We start from the raw sequence: 13,712 nt of genomic DNA, 5'->3' as shown, positions 1-13,712 counted from the left end.
GCCATAGCTCACTTTTTTTTTTTAACTAGAGATTAAAAAAAAAAAAAATTTCCTCGATTGGAAGCTGAAAAGCGGAATGTTTGCCTTGAATGAGGAATGTAGACCGACTAAGTGGAATTATTCCGCGAAAAGCATAGGCGCCCCAAGCTTAATGTCATGCGATAGGTTTGCCATTGTAGTTGTAGACTTGGAGTCTTGATAAAATTGATTTTAATTAAGAGGGCCATATGGCCTGGGATTAGAACAATTTTTTTGAAAAAATCTTGAAGTTGCGACGATGTAAAATGTGAGATGGATAAATCAAAGCTATTGGATACTGCTTATGTACATTGAGCACGGACATCAGGCAAAGCACCTAAATCACATCGGTGTGCGTCACTTGTTCGCGGATATTCTTAACCTATGAAAATTCTTACTGGCAGATTTTTTAACCAGTGGAAATATTTGTTTATTTGTGATTGTAATGTGGTTATGAGCGATAAGAACATCGACTTATGTTGAGTTTTTTTTTTACTCCTGTTATATAGGAATAGGAAGAAGGGGGTGCGACCAAGAAAAAAAATCGACTTAAGCAAGGTCGACGTATCCAGAGTGCACTGTATTTGGTCGCTCTGGGTGGGCTTCCTGACCTCCCATGGTGCACAGGGAGGTATTTACTGTGTCTTCTATCCCCCTGTGTCTGTTTTCCAATTGCTTTTTGTCTTAGTCTTGGAATGAGATTACCTGACTCTGGCTGGAGTCCTTGGATGGGAGGAAAACTGCTGAATGTATAGTTATTATAGTTTTGGGAGATGATTTATTTTTTTCCTTGTAAATCATCTCTCTGTTACGAACTATTATTTTCTTTATTTTTAACAAACGATTTGTAAACATTTGAGTGTGTTCTTTTAGTGGGATCTTGTGCTGGTGCCTGGTTGAGACTTTGAGGTGATCTCAAGTACACTGATAGTCTGCTCTTGGAATCTAAATCTGTTCCCTATTTGAACCATTCCCCTTTGTCTTACCTTCTCCTCAAGTCCTTTTCATTGTACGTCAAGAATGTCTTTACTATCCAACTTTATTCCTTTTTACTGGCGCTGATATGACCTAAATGTGTTGCAAGCTTCGAAAAACCCTTGAAAACAAAAACAATCTGGTCGCTCCTCATAGCGTGATAGAATCCAGCGAGTAGGTACTGTATTATTATTATTAGTATTATGTCCGGGATGGTTTAGATGGTGAAAAGTGAATCTGAATCAACTGGGTGGGGTTTATTTTTGGACCTACGATAGGGGGCAGGGGGTTACTTGCTGTGTCTTATATCCCCCTATATGTTTTTTTGAGTTTGCTTTCTGTCTTCGTCTTGGAATGAGATTACCGATTTGTCCTGGCCAGAGTCCTTGACTGGGTGGGAAACAGTCAAATATGTAGTTATAGTTTTGGGAAATGTTTGGTACTGTTACTGTTCCATTTCTTGTTTTGAATATAATGGTTTGTAAACATTTGAGAGAATACGCTTCAACAGTCGTAACGTCACTTCCCTCCCAATGATGCATGGTAACTTAGTAACTGGTTCTCAGACGAGCATAAAAGCGTATCCAGAGGGAAAAAACATAAATCTGATCATGTTTGACTTTTACACATTCTAATCATAAGACATGAAAAGTTCTAGCCAGCATGAAGAATAAAAAATACCGATTTTCTTTGTTTAGAACCACGATGGGCGACGTGACATCAGACTATTGAATCCAATTCCGCTTGGTGGGATCCTGTGCATGTGAGTGTCTGGATGAAACTTTTTCTCATGTGCTTTCAATTGTAAATCTATATTTTGACTATCCCATTTTCTTCATTTTTACTGGTGCGGAAATAAGTGTGTGTTACAAGTACCCTAAAACCCTTAACAAAACAAAACATTGAATTAATGGATTTTCGTCAACATTTTTCATTTCGTTAGGAAGAAAAAAAAATATAAAATCGTCAGGAGATAAACAAAACTTCTGCACTCATGTTGAGTTGATCTTAAAAAAAAAGGAACAAAAGTGTGATGACTAAAAACTGGTTCCAATCTCATTGGGAGTGTAAATCGACCCTTCCGGAGGACTAGATACATACCTCGTGTAATTGGTAATCTGGGTTCAGTGTGATGGCATCTCATTTTCTAGTCTCTTATGATTAAATATGTAATATATTCGTTATTGTTATTAGACCTCTGAAGGACTGATTACATACACACTTCCAAGGAGTTTGGAACTGGAAGAATAGGTGTGACGTCAGGACTCCTCTGTCCTATTTTTTGTTCTGTATCTAAGCGTGTTCCATTGATAACAGATCAAGTCAACCTTGCTTAGTGAGTGTCATCCAAATTTTCTGGTCCAGCGTATTCTACTGCACCACATTTTAAACAGTTTTGGTCATCTGGTTCACAGAACACTGGATCGAGACAAATGGTCACGTACAATCCTTTGACTTTGAATAAGATATCATCTTGGGTTGGGTTTTTTCAAATTTATTTATTTACATTTATCTCCTTTGGTGGGCTGTGGAGGTCATTCTTGCTACGCCTATTCCCCTATATCACAGCTATATTTCCCAATTTCTTCTTTCAACTTAATTTCAAACAAGACAAACATCTTTAACTGTGTCTCTCACCACATCAAACTCTGGATGACCCAAAACAAGCTAAAAATTTAATGATGATCGTTTGTAGAAAACAAGGAAAGACCATTCTAACAGATGAACTTCTGTTTTGTGACTCTGTCATTTCTAGATTTTTAATTGTAAAAAACTATGGTTTTTATTGTGATGAATTTCTGAATATGCAATATCATATAACTCCCGTTTTGGAATACCTTCATTGGCTGCCCGTGGAGAGGAGAGTTGATTATAATTATAATCTAGCTTGCCTTGCCTTTAAATGTCTTCACAACACTGCTCCAGATTACTTAAAATCACTTCTTACTGTCCATATTCCAAGTCGCTCCCTCAGGCCTTCTCACACAGTATCATTTGAAAGAAAAATCCTTAAAACTAAATTCTCTGAACGATCTTTTGCCTTTTCTGCTCCAGCAGTGTGGAACTCATTGACTACTTACTTATACAAGAAACTGTCAGACCTTTGAAACCTTAAAAAAATCCCTCAAAACTGAGTGTATTTAGATCTACCTATCAAATGAATCGGTGATATATATGTATGCATGTGTGAATATCTATGCATATTCAGAAATTCATCAAAATAAAAACCAAGATTTTTTACAATTAAAGATCTGGAAATGACAGTCACAAATTGAAAGTTCTTCCATTAGAATGGGCTTTCCTTGTTTTTAAAAAATGATAAATTCAATTTTATCATCATTAAATTTTAGCTTGTTTTGGGTCATCCAGAGTTTGATGTGAGAGAACATTTAACGATTTCTGTCTTGTTTGAAATTAAGTTGGAAGAAATTAGGAAATATAGCTGTAAAATACTAATATAACGAAAGAGTGAAAATGGAGAGGCTTCTTATGGGAACAAAATAGACAATGGACGTTTCGGGTACAAACCCTTCGTCAGCACAACAATACACAAATAAACGTGGAAAACAAATAAAATATACTGAAAAATAACTTGTATCGTCTGTACTCAATGGTGGTTGCAGTATGAATGAAATGTTAGCGTGGCGTGGGTAGAGGATAGGGTGCCCCAGGGGGTTGATCCAATTGATAAGAAAAGCAGCGTCAGGGAATAGAAACAGAAAATAATGGAAGATAAAAGACATTATTAGTTGTAGTGGTAGTAGGGGGCGGTTGAATGAGCGACGGTCGAATCTTCGCGAAGGAAATACGAACGGATGGCGATGTGATAGTAAAGTGGAACATACAGATAAATAGATAGACATATTAGTCGATGGGCCACGGTTCAAAACCCTCCCCCCCTTGGGGGAAATTTTAAACCGCGGGTGGTTGGATGGGAGCATCACCCTTGAATCATATACCTATGATGTTCGCATGGGTGTACGATCCGATAGTGATGTCGTTTCTTCTTCTCTTTACTAGCCTATCCTGCTTCTTTGGTTTGTGATTGTATTTTTGACAGGGGATATTTTTTTTTCTGTAAATCTTCTGTCTGTTTGTTCTTGGTTATTTATAATTTAGCTTATGATATCTTTAGGTTATGATTTTGATTTACGTTTGTACTATTTTTGTTAGATTGCTTGTTTTTTTGTTTCAGCGGTCTCTCATATAACCTCAATTGTGTTGGAAGAGACCTAAAGCAACAAACAAACAAAAAAAAATTTTTAAACCTATACCAGATTGAAGTGTATCTTAGCCCGATCCTAAATCCACTTGTTATGCAAAAATCCTGTGTCGCCTGCCCGAGTTATGGCCCTTTGAAGGTCATTGAGTGCAGAATTTTTTTAAAAATTTGATTTTTTTTTTTTTTTTTAGGTCATAAGCAATGCACAGTATTGACAAAATCATTCCCAGTCCTTTTTAGTTATAAAAATAATCAAGTTTATGTTTTATGAGCATTTTATTTTATTAATTTACATGGCTTACATAAGAAAAAACAAACTTCAACAGCCGTTTTCTCAAAAGTACAATGAATACTATCTAAATCTAAACCCAGTTTGAGAGCATTGGCAAGTTATTTCAACTGTAGTTATTGTTGAATTTGATCTTCTATTATTGTAAAAAAGAGTGTTATCAAATTTGGGCATGGAGTAGACAGTTAATATCCAGTGTTGCCTTGGTAGGTTAAGTGAGGGACTCGGAAGATTTAGTACAATTAGAATATTTTTTGAAACCTTGGCTTTGTGGTATTATCAAAGTATTTCCAGGCAAATAATATAAATACAGAAAGCACAGCTTTTGGCCAGCTCCATCGATACATTATTACCATCCATTACATCAATCATAAATACATCCATACTGACTGGCGAAGTTCCATCGTGCTTTAAAAGTGCCCTCGTCAAACCACTTCTGAAGAAACCATCACTGGACCACAATATATTAAACAATTATCGTCCTGTATCAAATTTACCTTTTTTGTCAAAACTTTTGGAGAAGGTAGTTCTTACACAATTAACATCTCATCTTAAGAACAACAGTTTGGAACAACCCTTTCAGTCAGCCTACAAACATCAGCACAGTACTGAAACGGCGCTTCTTAAAATCTTTAATGACCTGTTATGTAATGCTGATGCTAACAATATCAATGTATTATGCCTTTTAGATCTTTCAGCTGCCTTTGACACCATTGACCATGACATTTTGTTAAGAAGACTAGAAAATACGTTCGACATAAAAGGAATTGCCCTTAAATGGTTTACATCATATTTACAGGATCGATGGAAGACTGTCGTGGTGAATGGTGTTCAGTCAGAACAAGTTTTACTAAATTTTGGAGTGCCACAAGGCTCTGTTCTTGGCCCTGTCCTTTTTACTGTATATATGCAGCCCCTTTCTAGTGTGATATCCAGATTCAATCTGAGTTATCATTTTTATGCAGATGATACGCAAATATATGATTCAGCACCCCTTAGTAATTTACAGTTCTTAATACAACGAATTACGAGCTGTTTTAATGAGATTAAATCTGGGTGGGGATCCTGACCTCCCATAGCGGGCGGGGAGGTACACACTGTGTCTTCTATCCCCTTATATCTGTTATCCAACATGCTTTCTGTCATTACTCGGAATGAGATTACTTGGTTTTGTCCTGGCACTGGCCGGAATCCTAGCTGGGAGGGAAACAGTCAAATGCAGTTATTGTTTTGGAAGATGATATTTTTTTCCTTGTAAATCATCTCTCTGTTATGTATTATTATTTTTATTTTTAATGTATAATGTAAGCATTTGAGTGTGTTCCTCTTTGTTGAATTTTGTGCTTGTGTCTGGATGAGACTTGTAGGTGATTTCAAACTAAGTACATTGGTCGTGTGCTTTTGGAATCTACATCTGATCCCTATTTGTTCTCAATTCCCCTTTGTCTTACTTTTTCTTGGGTGCTTTAATTGTAATTCTAGAACTTTTTACTATCCCATTTTCTTCCTTTTTACTGGCGCTGATATAACCTAAATGTGTTTCAAGCGCCGTAAAACCCTTAAAAACAAAACAAAACAAACAATGAAATTAAATCTTGGATGTACCACAATAAGTTAAAATTAAATGATAGTAAAACTGAGATTTTTATGTGTGGAAGGCCGAGTATCCTTAAACAGGCAAATAAATCACCTATTACTCTCGGAGATAGCACAATAGAATTTTCAAATAAAGCAAAAAAACCTTGGCGTCATCATTAATAAAGATCTTTCCATGACAAGCCACGTGAATAACACCATACAATATATGTACATAGAAATGAAAAAAAATAAGCAAAATTCGTAATTTAATACCGAAGCATATAACAATTTTAATTAATTCCCTGGTTTTATCTAAATTGGACTATTGTAACTCCCTTTGGGCGAATTTAGCTAAAGACAAAATTAGCAAACTTCAGGTTGCTCAAAATAACGCAGCCAGGCTCATTGTACGCAATAACAAAAAATACCCGTCAGCAACTCTTCTCCGTGAGTTACATTGGCTTCCTGTTGAAAAAAGAGTTGCCTATAAGATTTGTACTATTGTCTACAAATCCCTGAGCACAAACAGTTCCTCCTATATTAAAGACCTTCTAAACATATATGTCCCCAATAGAAACTTGAGGTCAAGCAATGACCAATCAATCCTTGTCAAACCTAAGCCATTGCGTAAAATAGATGAACAGTCTTTTCAATTTTCGGCCCCCCATTTTTGGAACTCTCTCCCGTCGCACGTGAGATGCTCGGATTCGTTGACAACGTTCAAATCTCGCTTAAAGTTTTATCTTTTTACGTCATAATGTTGCAATATTATCGTCATATTTTGTTGTTGTTAAATTGAATTCGTATCACGTTTCCTTCACACTTGTCTCACTGTAACTGTAATATGTTTTGTTTTATATCACTGTAAAGCGCTTAGAGCCTGTGACAACGGGGTAAAGCGCTATATAAATGCCATTTATTATTATTATCATGAATATAATTCCCCATGGTTTTATCCTTTCCTTTGGTTTAGTTAATTTCTTCACTCGATACTATGCTAGTAACTTGGTATCGATACTGAATCACGTGCAATTTGTGCGATACAAAATGGCTGCTGTTTACAAATATGTAGTCTCTTCAATCGACTGTGCATACCTCAACCATTAAGAAACTTGTATTTATTTCACTAATACCTCTTAATATTAATTCCTGAAGCAATTATGTATGGTTTGTATGAATAACCAGAATTATGCAAAATACCTCTGTATTATGTAATGCTTCTCAATCTACCAGACGAGGCAAAATGTTTGATTAAAAACAAAGGATTCAGTGTGTCCAGGTCAGATGTGCTCTTGATATGACGATAGAACAAACCATAAACAAGGATGCAAAAACAAGAGGAGGCATAGTTGGGTTTAGCAGAAGCCTTCCCACCTATTACAGGTGGTGTGTGACACGTCACACTAGATATGTTTCGGCTTTGCAAAAGATTACCAACATGGATTCAAAGTCACTTGATAGTCACAAAGACATGAATGTTTCAGAAAGGCAGCTGAGTGAGAAACGTGTTAGGAGTACTGTAAGGGCATTTTCAGCATTCACCAACCCTTTTGAATTGAGTGCTAATACATTAGTTTGCTTGTCATCTGGGAAGAAAGTGTCAGAAGATGTTACAAATGACCTAATGAAAGTAGATAAATATGGAAAGGAATGATTCGAGAGCTTTGTTGACACAAGACTAAAAGATAAATCTGTTGCGTTCAAACATCCCCTACCAAAATCAGGAATTAAAACTTTTGCCTCTGCCGCAAATGTTGTCACGGTCAAAAGTAAAACAAAGGAAGTAAAAATGAAAGTTCAACGAAACGTTTTTGGGCAGCTACTGGTTTTGTCACACGAGCATGACATAGACATGGAAAAGGTTCTATGCTATCCACTGAGTCCAACTCCATGGTCCTTGGCCTCGCCCGATGGCTTACCACTCAAGACAAATAAAGTACAGCTCTTAAGTGTCATTGAAAAACAGGAGTTTCTTGTCACGGAAGACCTCTCAAAGATGCAAGGCACAGTTCATGTCATAGACGGAATGACTTTTTTTCATAGTCTTACAGATATACCTAGCACATTTGGAGAACTCCCAAAGAAATTTTTACACACTTTACCCCAGAGAACACCAGTACATTTTATTACAGACACATACAAATCAGACTCTATAAAGAGCAGTGAACGAGACAGAAGGGGGTGAACAAATGACTCCTTCCTTCTTAAAGGACCTGCCATGAAAATACCATCGAACTGGAAAGCATTTTTGGCTAGTGATGCAAATAAGAAGACACTGACCAATCTTCTTCTCTCGGAAATTCACAGGGATCTTTATGCCCCCGACTTATTAGACAGAGAAATTTTTTATGTATGTGAAGATAGGTGCGAATTTATCACAAGCGAAGATGGAAGATCAGTGATTTCAAGACCAATTCAAGATCTGTTTTCTTCACAAGAGGAAGCAGATACTCGAATAATTCTCCATTGTTCATATATTTCAAATCAGGACGCTATAAAAAGAATAATTATCAAATCCCCTGATACAGATGTCTTTCTCCTCCTTCTATCATTTGCTGACAAGATTAATAAAATGCTCATTTTTGACACTGGAATACGAAACAATCGACGCCAAATAGGTATGTCAAGTCTAGCATCATCAATGTCTTCATGTTTAAGAGAAGCAATTCTTGGCCTCCACGCTTTTACTGGCTGTGACACAACAAGCTGTTTTGCAGGAAAGGGAAAAGTAAGGCCACTGAAAACTCTTATGAAGGATCAGCCTCTAATCGATGTCTTTGCCAGGCTTGGAACAGCACAAGAAGTATGCCCAACTGACCAGTCTAAATTGGAAGCTTTTGTGTGCACTCTATATGGAAAAGACACAACTCTGTTGATAAGCTCAGATATAATAAAGTAAGGCAGAGTTTTAAGGGCAAAAAGAGCATTCTTTCTAGTTCAGATGGTGTTGATCTTTCACAAATGCCACCCTGCAATCAAGTTCTACAATTGCACATGAAAAGAGCCAACTACCAAACCCTGGTGTGGAGGAACTCGCTTGTCCAATTCTTCGATCTGCCTGACCCAACGGAAAATGGCTGGAGAGTTTCACCATCTGGAGGACTAGCGATTCAATGGTTTGCAGAGGACTTTTTGCCAAGAGATTTGCAAGACATTTTGTCAGAAATTGATGATGGTCAGGATGTCTTGGAAGATGACAGTGAAAGGATGCCATCAGATACTGATTCTTCTCCAAGTGATGAAGATTCTTCAGATACAGACGAAGATCAATAACTGAAAACGTGCTTAAAGTAAGGAATGTATGATAACTGAATATCCTGTGCCATTCACCTTATAATTTGTTTATTGATCCATAGGATACCATGTAATATGACAACTATTTAATGATTGTTTAAATGTGTATGATACGTCAAATTATAATCTCAATACAAATAATGTAAATAGTCGATTTCAACTAAATGTACCCACTAAACAGTCAATCGCAGACGGACTTTAAAAAACGGAGGTGCCGCCTTTTATATAACCTTCACTGAGTTGAAAAGGGCGTTAAACTTAAAACTTTTTTTTTTTTGAAAAAGGAAATGAAAGAACGTCTAATATAAGAAAGTATATCTGATGGAAATGTCTTTTGAGAAAATGGGCATTTTCTTTCATATTTCACTATATAATTCATATAAATTTATCACTTAATGCCTAAATTTATGCCTAAATTAAGCACGATACTGCCGTGAAAGTCTTAATGCATAAAAATATATCGATTACAAACTCAATTTTGCTTGTTTAAAAAAATAGTTGATTTTTGCACTAAATGACCTTTCAGGGGCAATAACTCAAGGAAGGCTACACTTTATAAAACCATAACAAGTGGATTTTTATACCTTAAGAACTGCTTTATCAGGAAAACAAAGTGACAAATTTCCCCAAGGGGGGGGGGGGGGGGGGGGGGGGTGCTGGTGGCCCAAAGACTATATAGTTATAGATAGATAGAAAAGAGGGGAGAGAAAAAAAAATTACAAAAAAAAGGGGGGGGGGGGGGGAAAGAGATGGACCGGTAGAGAGGGAGAATTGAGAGAGAGAGAGAGAGAGAGAGAGAGAGGGGGGGGGTTGAGAGAGGGCAGGTGATAGCTTGGTCTCTACGTATATAAATGGATAAATAAGTGGATGAGTGGACACAATGAGAGAGAGCTAGGAAGGTAGATGACTGTGAATTGGTAGATAATCAGTAGATTTAGATAGATACAAGATAGGTAGGTAGGTAGAGTTGTAGTAGTATGAACAGTAGTAGTAGTAGTTGTAGTAGTTGTGGTGGTAGTAGTAGTAGTAGCAGCAGCAGTGGGCTGTAGTGGCAGCAGTAAGAGCAGCAGTGGTTATGAATATGGGTGACGTTGACATTTTAAAGACTCAAAGATAATATAGACTAAGAGGTTGTTGCAAAGCGTGATGCGATGTGGAGGTTAGTGGTGGTCAATCCTGGTGTTGAGTCCGTGTGGGGTCAGCGTTCCCAACGACTTGTTTCCCTACATCGGTGGGCAGAAGTGTCCGAATGGCAAAAACTAAGCACACACACACGCACACACTGTACATCGCAGTGGTCCGGCAGATTAAAGTGCTGGCCACTGCTGTGTCTGCACAGTTCAATATGTCACGCAAGTGCTGCACGAATCTTGTCACCCAGCTCTTTCCGGTCTCACCAATGTAAGCAATCCCACACAGGGAGCACGTAATGGCATAGACTAGATTACGGTCAGTCCAAGTAAACGGCTGCCTGATGTCCCAAATCTTGTCTGGAAAACTGACTCTGTCGTGCTCCCACAGGTGCCCACAAGTCTTGCATCGGGGTCGCATACACGATCTGGCTTTAGGCCCATACCTGGGTATGGGTTCCAGGCGGCTTCTGACAAGGAGATCCCTCAGGTTACGATCCCGTCGATATGCTACCAACGGGGGTTCTGAGAAAACTGTGGGTGTCTTCACCCGCCTGGAGGATCCCATAATTGTGTAATAGGATGTTCCTAACCTGACTGGCATGGGGGTGATGCGTGAGGACTAAAATGGGACGCTGTGTCCCCTGCTTCTTGGCATTGCGAGGCCTCATTGCAGCTTCTCTCGACACGAGGCTGGCTTTCCGGACAGCCTTATGCAAAACCCTTTTGGGATATTCCCGTGCCCTAAAAAAATCGAGCATGCGATCACGTTGAAGTGCAAATTCATCATCTTTCAGAAAGTCTCCGCAAGTGGAGTATCTGACTGAATGGGATGGAGTCTTTGCACTTCACTGGACGAGATGACCGATACAGCAGGTAGCTGTGACTGTCGTTTCCTTGTAGTGTACAGTGGTCCATACTTCAGGCAGCCCCTACCGTTTTCTACTTTTTCGAAATATAGCTGTGTATCGTAGGGATAAAGATAGCGACTGATGCTGTAGGATTGAATGAATGTAAGAGTTGTGGTGTGGACAGTGAACCAAAGTCAAAACTGACTCCTGCGGCACGTCAAAATTTAAGTGAATGTTATGGACACTCATTGCATTTGAATCTTCAAGTAATTAGAAAACCACTTGAGAACTGTGCCAGTGACTCCAAAAGAATCCTCCATTTGGTCTAAGAGTATTTTGTGGTCGACCATATCGAATTCAGTGCTTAAATCTAAAACCTAAGAGGAGTAGTGTACAGTACTCCCTCTCTCCCCCTCCCCCACGTACACACCAGCTCATTGTAACATGTCCGGTATATCGTCTCCTTCAACAGATAAAGTAAATAAATAATAAAATTCCCTGTATTCATCCTCAAGCAGAAATTTGTCTTAGGGCTTAGGGTCCAAGGGAAGACTGGAACAACTCGGGTATCAGCCACAGGGCAGCGCCACAAATTGACCTAGGGAGAGGTGGCTTGCTGAAGGCTACAACTACATCACGCGGTGGATATTCAAACTAGGTATCTTTCGGATACGAAGCAAAGACCATACTGCTGAGCCACACTGCCCAACCAGTCATTATTATAGCAAGGCATGTTTTTAAAAAGGGTTATACAGCGCTTGCGACACATTAGGTCATTTCAGCGCCAGTAAAAAAATTCTAGATTACAATTAAAGCACACAAGAAAAGTAAGACAAAGGGGAATGGTACATATAGGGATACCATCAATGTACTTACTTTGAGATCACCTAAAAGTCTCATCCAGACACAAGCACAGGATCCAATTATGAGGAACAAAATGCTTACAGTTTACATTTAAAACAACAATAGATACATAACAGAGAGATGATTTACAAGGGGAAAAAAATATCATCTCTCCAAACCAACACTATGCATTTGTCTGTTTCCCTATCAGAACAAGGAATCTGTAATTAGTAGTAACAATTTTTCTTGTTCATTTGGATAAGATTGACAAAAAAAAAAAATAAATAAATAAAAAAAAGCTCAGTTTGATTAAATCAGTTGTCGGTTTCTATGAAAGTAAGAGATAATGTTCACTTTATAATTTATTTTTTTGAACGTTTGTGAGCATCATTCTATTACCCCCTCCCTCTCCTCATAAAAACAACAAAACAATTAGCAACAAAGTGATGAAGATGAATGCTGTGCATGTGGTCCCCAACCAAGAATTCCTATCGCCCGTTTTGTACAAAAGTACTCAGTTCATCTAGATATTGGCCCCCATATGTAGTTGTATCACATCCCACAATACAATACAATATACTGGAGAATGTTGTAATCATCTTGCTTAACTTTCCAAAGAGAAGAGAAAGAAAAAAGTTAAGCGAAATAAAAAATAAATGTTTGTTTTAAACTGTTTTACAGGACTGTCGGCAATAGGGCATTTCAGTTCCAGCAAAATGGAAGATGATAGAGGAAAAGTTGTTGTAGATCTGAAGCACCAAAGAAAAAGTAAGACTAAAGGAACTGACTCAAACCCAAATAGGATACAGAAGATTCCATGAGCAATACACAATGTGTCTATTCTGACATTACCTTAAAGTCGCATCCAGGCACAAGCAAAGAATCTCGCTGTGTAGGATATACATCAAATGTTTACAAAGTACAAAACATTAAAACTATAGAATAGTATAACAGAGAGATGATCTACATTTTAAAAAAATATCTCTCCAAAAAAAAAAAAAAAAAAAAAAGATATGTACATTTGACTGTCTCCTTTCCAGCTAAGGATCCAGATTTAAAAAAAAACAAACGAACAAACTCAATCTAGAATAAAGACAGAGATGAAAAGAGAAATTAGACATGGGGGATTAACGACACAGCAAGTGATCTCTCTGCCCACTCCACCATGGGAGGTCGGAAGACCCCGGTCATGACATAAAAATAAAATATGGGTAAAATGATTTTATCACAGAAAAGGACAATGACAAAAGAAATCATCTATAATTGCAGTGTAATATTTTTCAAAAGCTGTAACGAATGGATGGGAAACAACATTGGACAAGTTGAAAAAAAAAAAGAGGAAATTAATAATGAAATAATTAATTATATATCGCCAACTTGTCATACCTGTCTTATTAACACATGAAGACATTTCCCACTGGAACTCGATTCAATACTATACTTTATCATTCATATATCAAAGTGGCAAATTAGGGAGCACACATCGAAGTAAGACGACAATCTGAAAAAGT

The sequence above is a fragment of the Berghia stephanieae genome, chromosome 8 (genome assembly GCF_034508935.2).
Source record: "Berghia stephanieae isolate SIO BIC M18660-M18661 chromosome 8, UCSD_Bste_1.3, whole genome shotgun sequence".
In the NCBI taxonomy this organism is placed as follows: domain Eukaryota; kingdom Metazoa; phylum Mollusca; class Gastropoda; order Nudibranchia; family Aeolidiidae; genus Berghia; species Berghia stephanieae.
Note: the sequence above shows the minus strand (reverse complement) of the source record.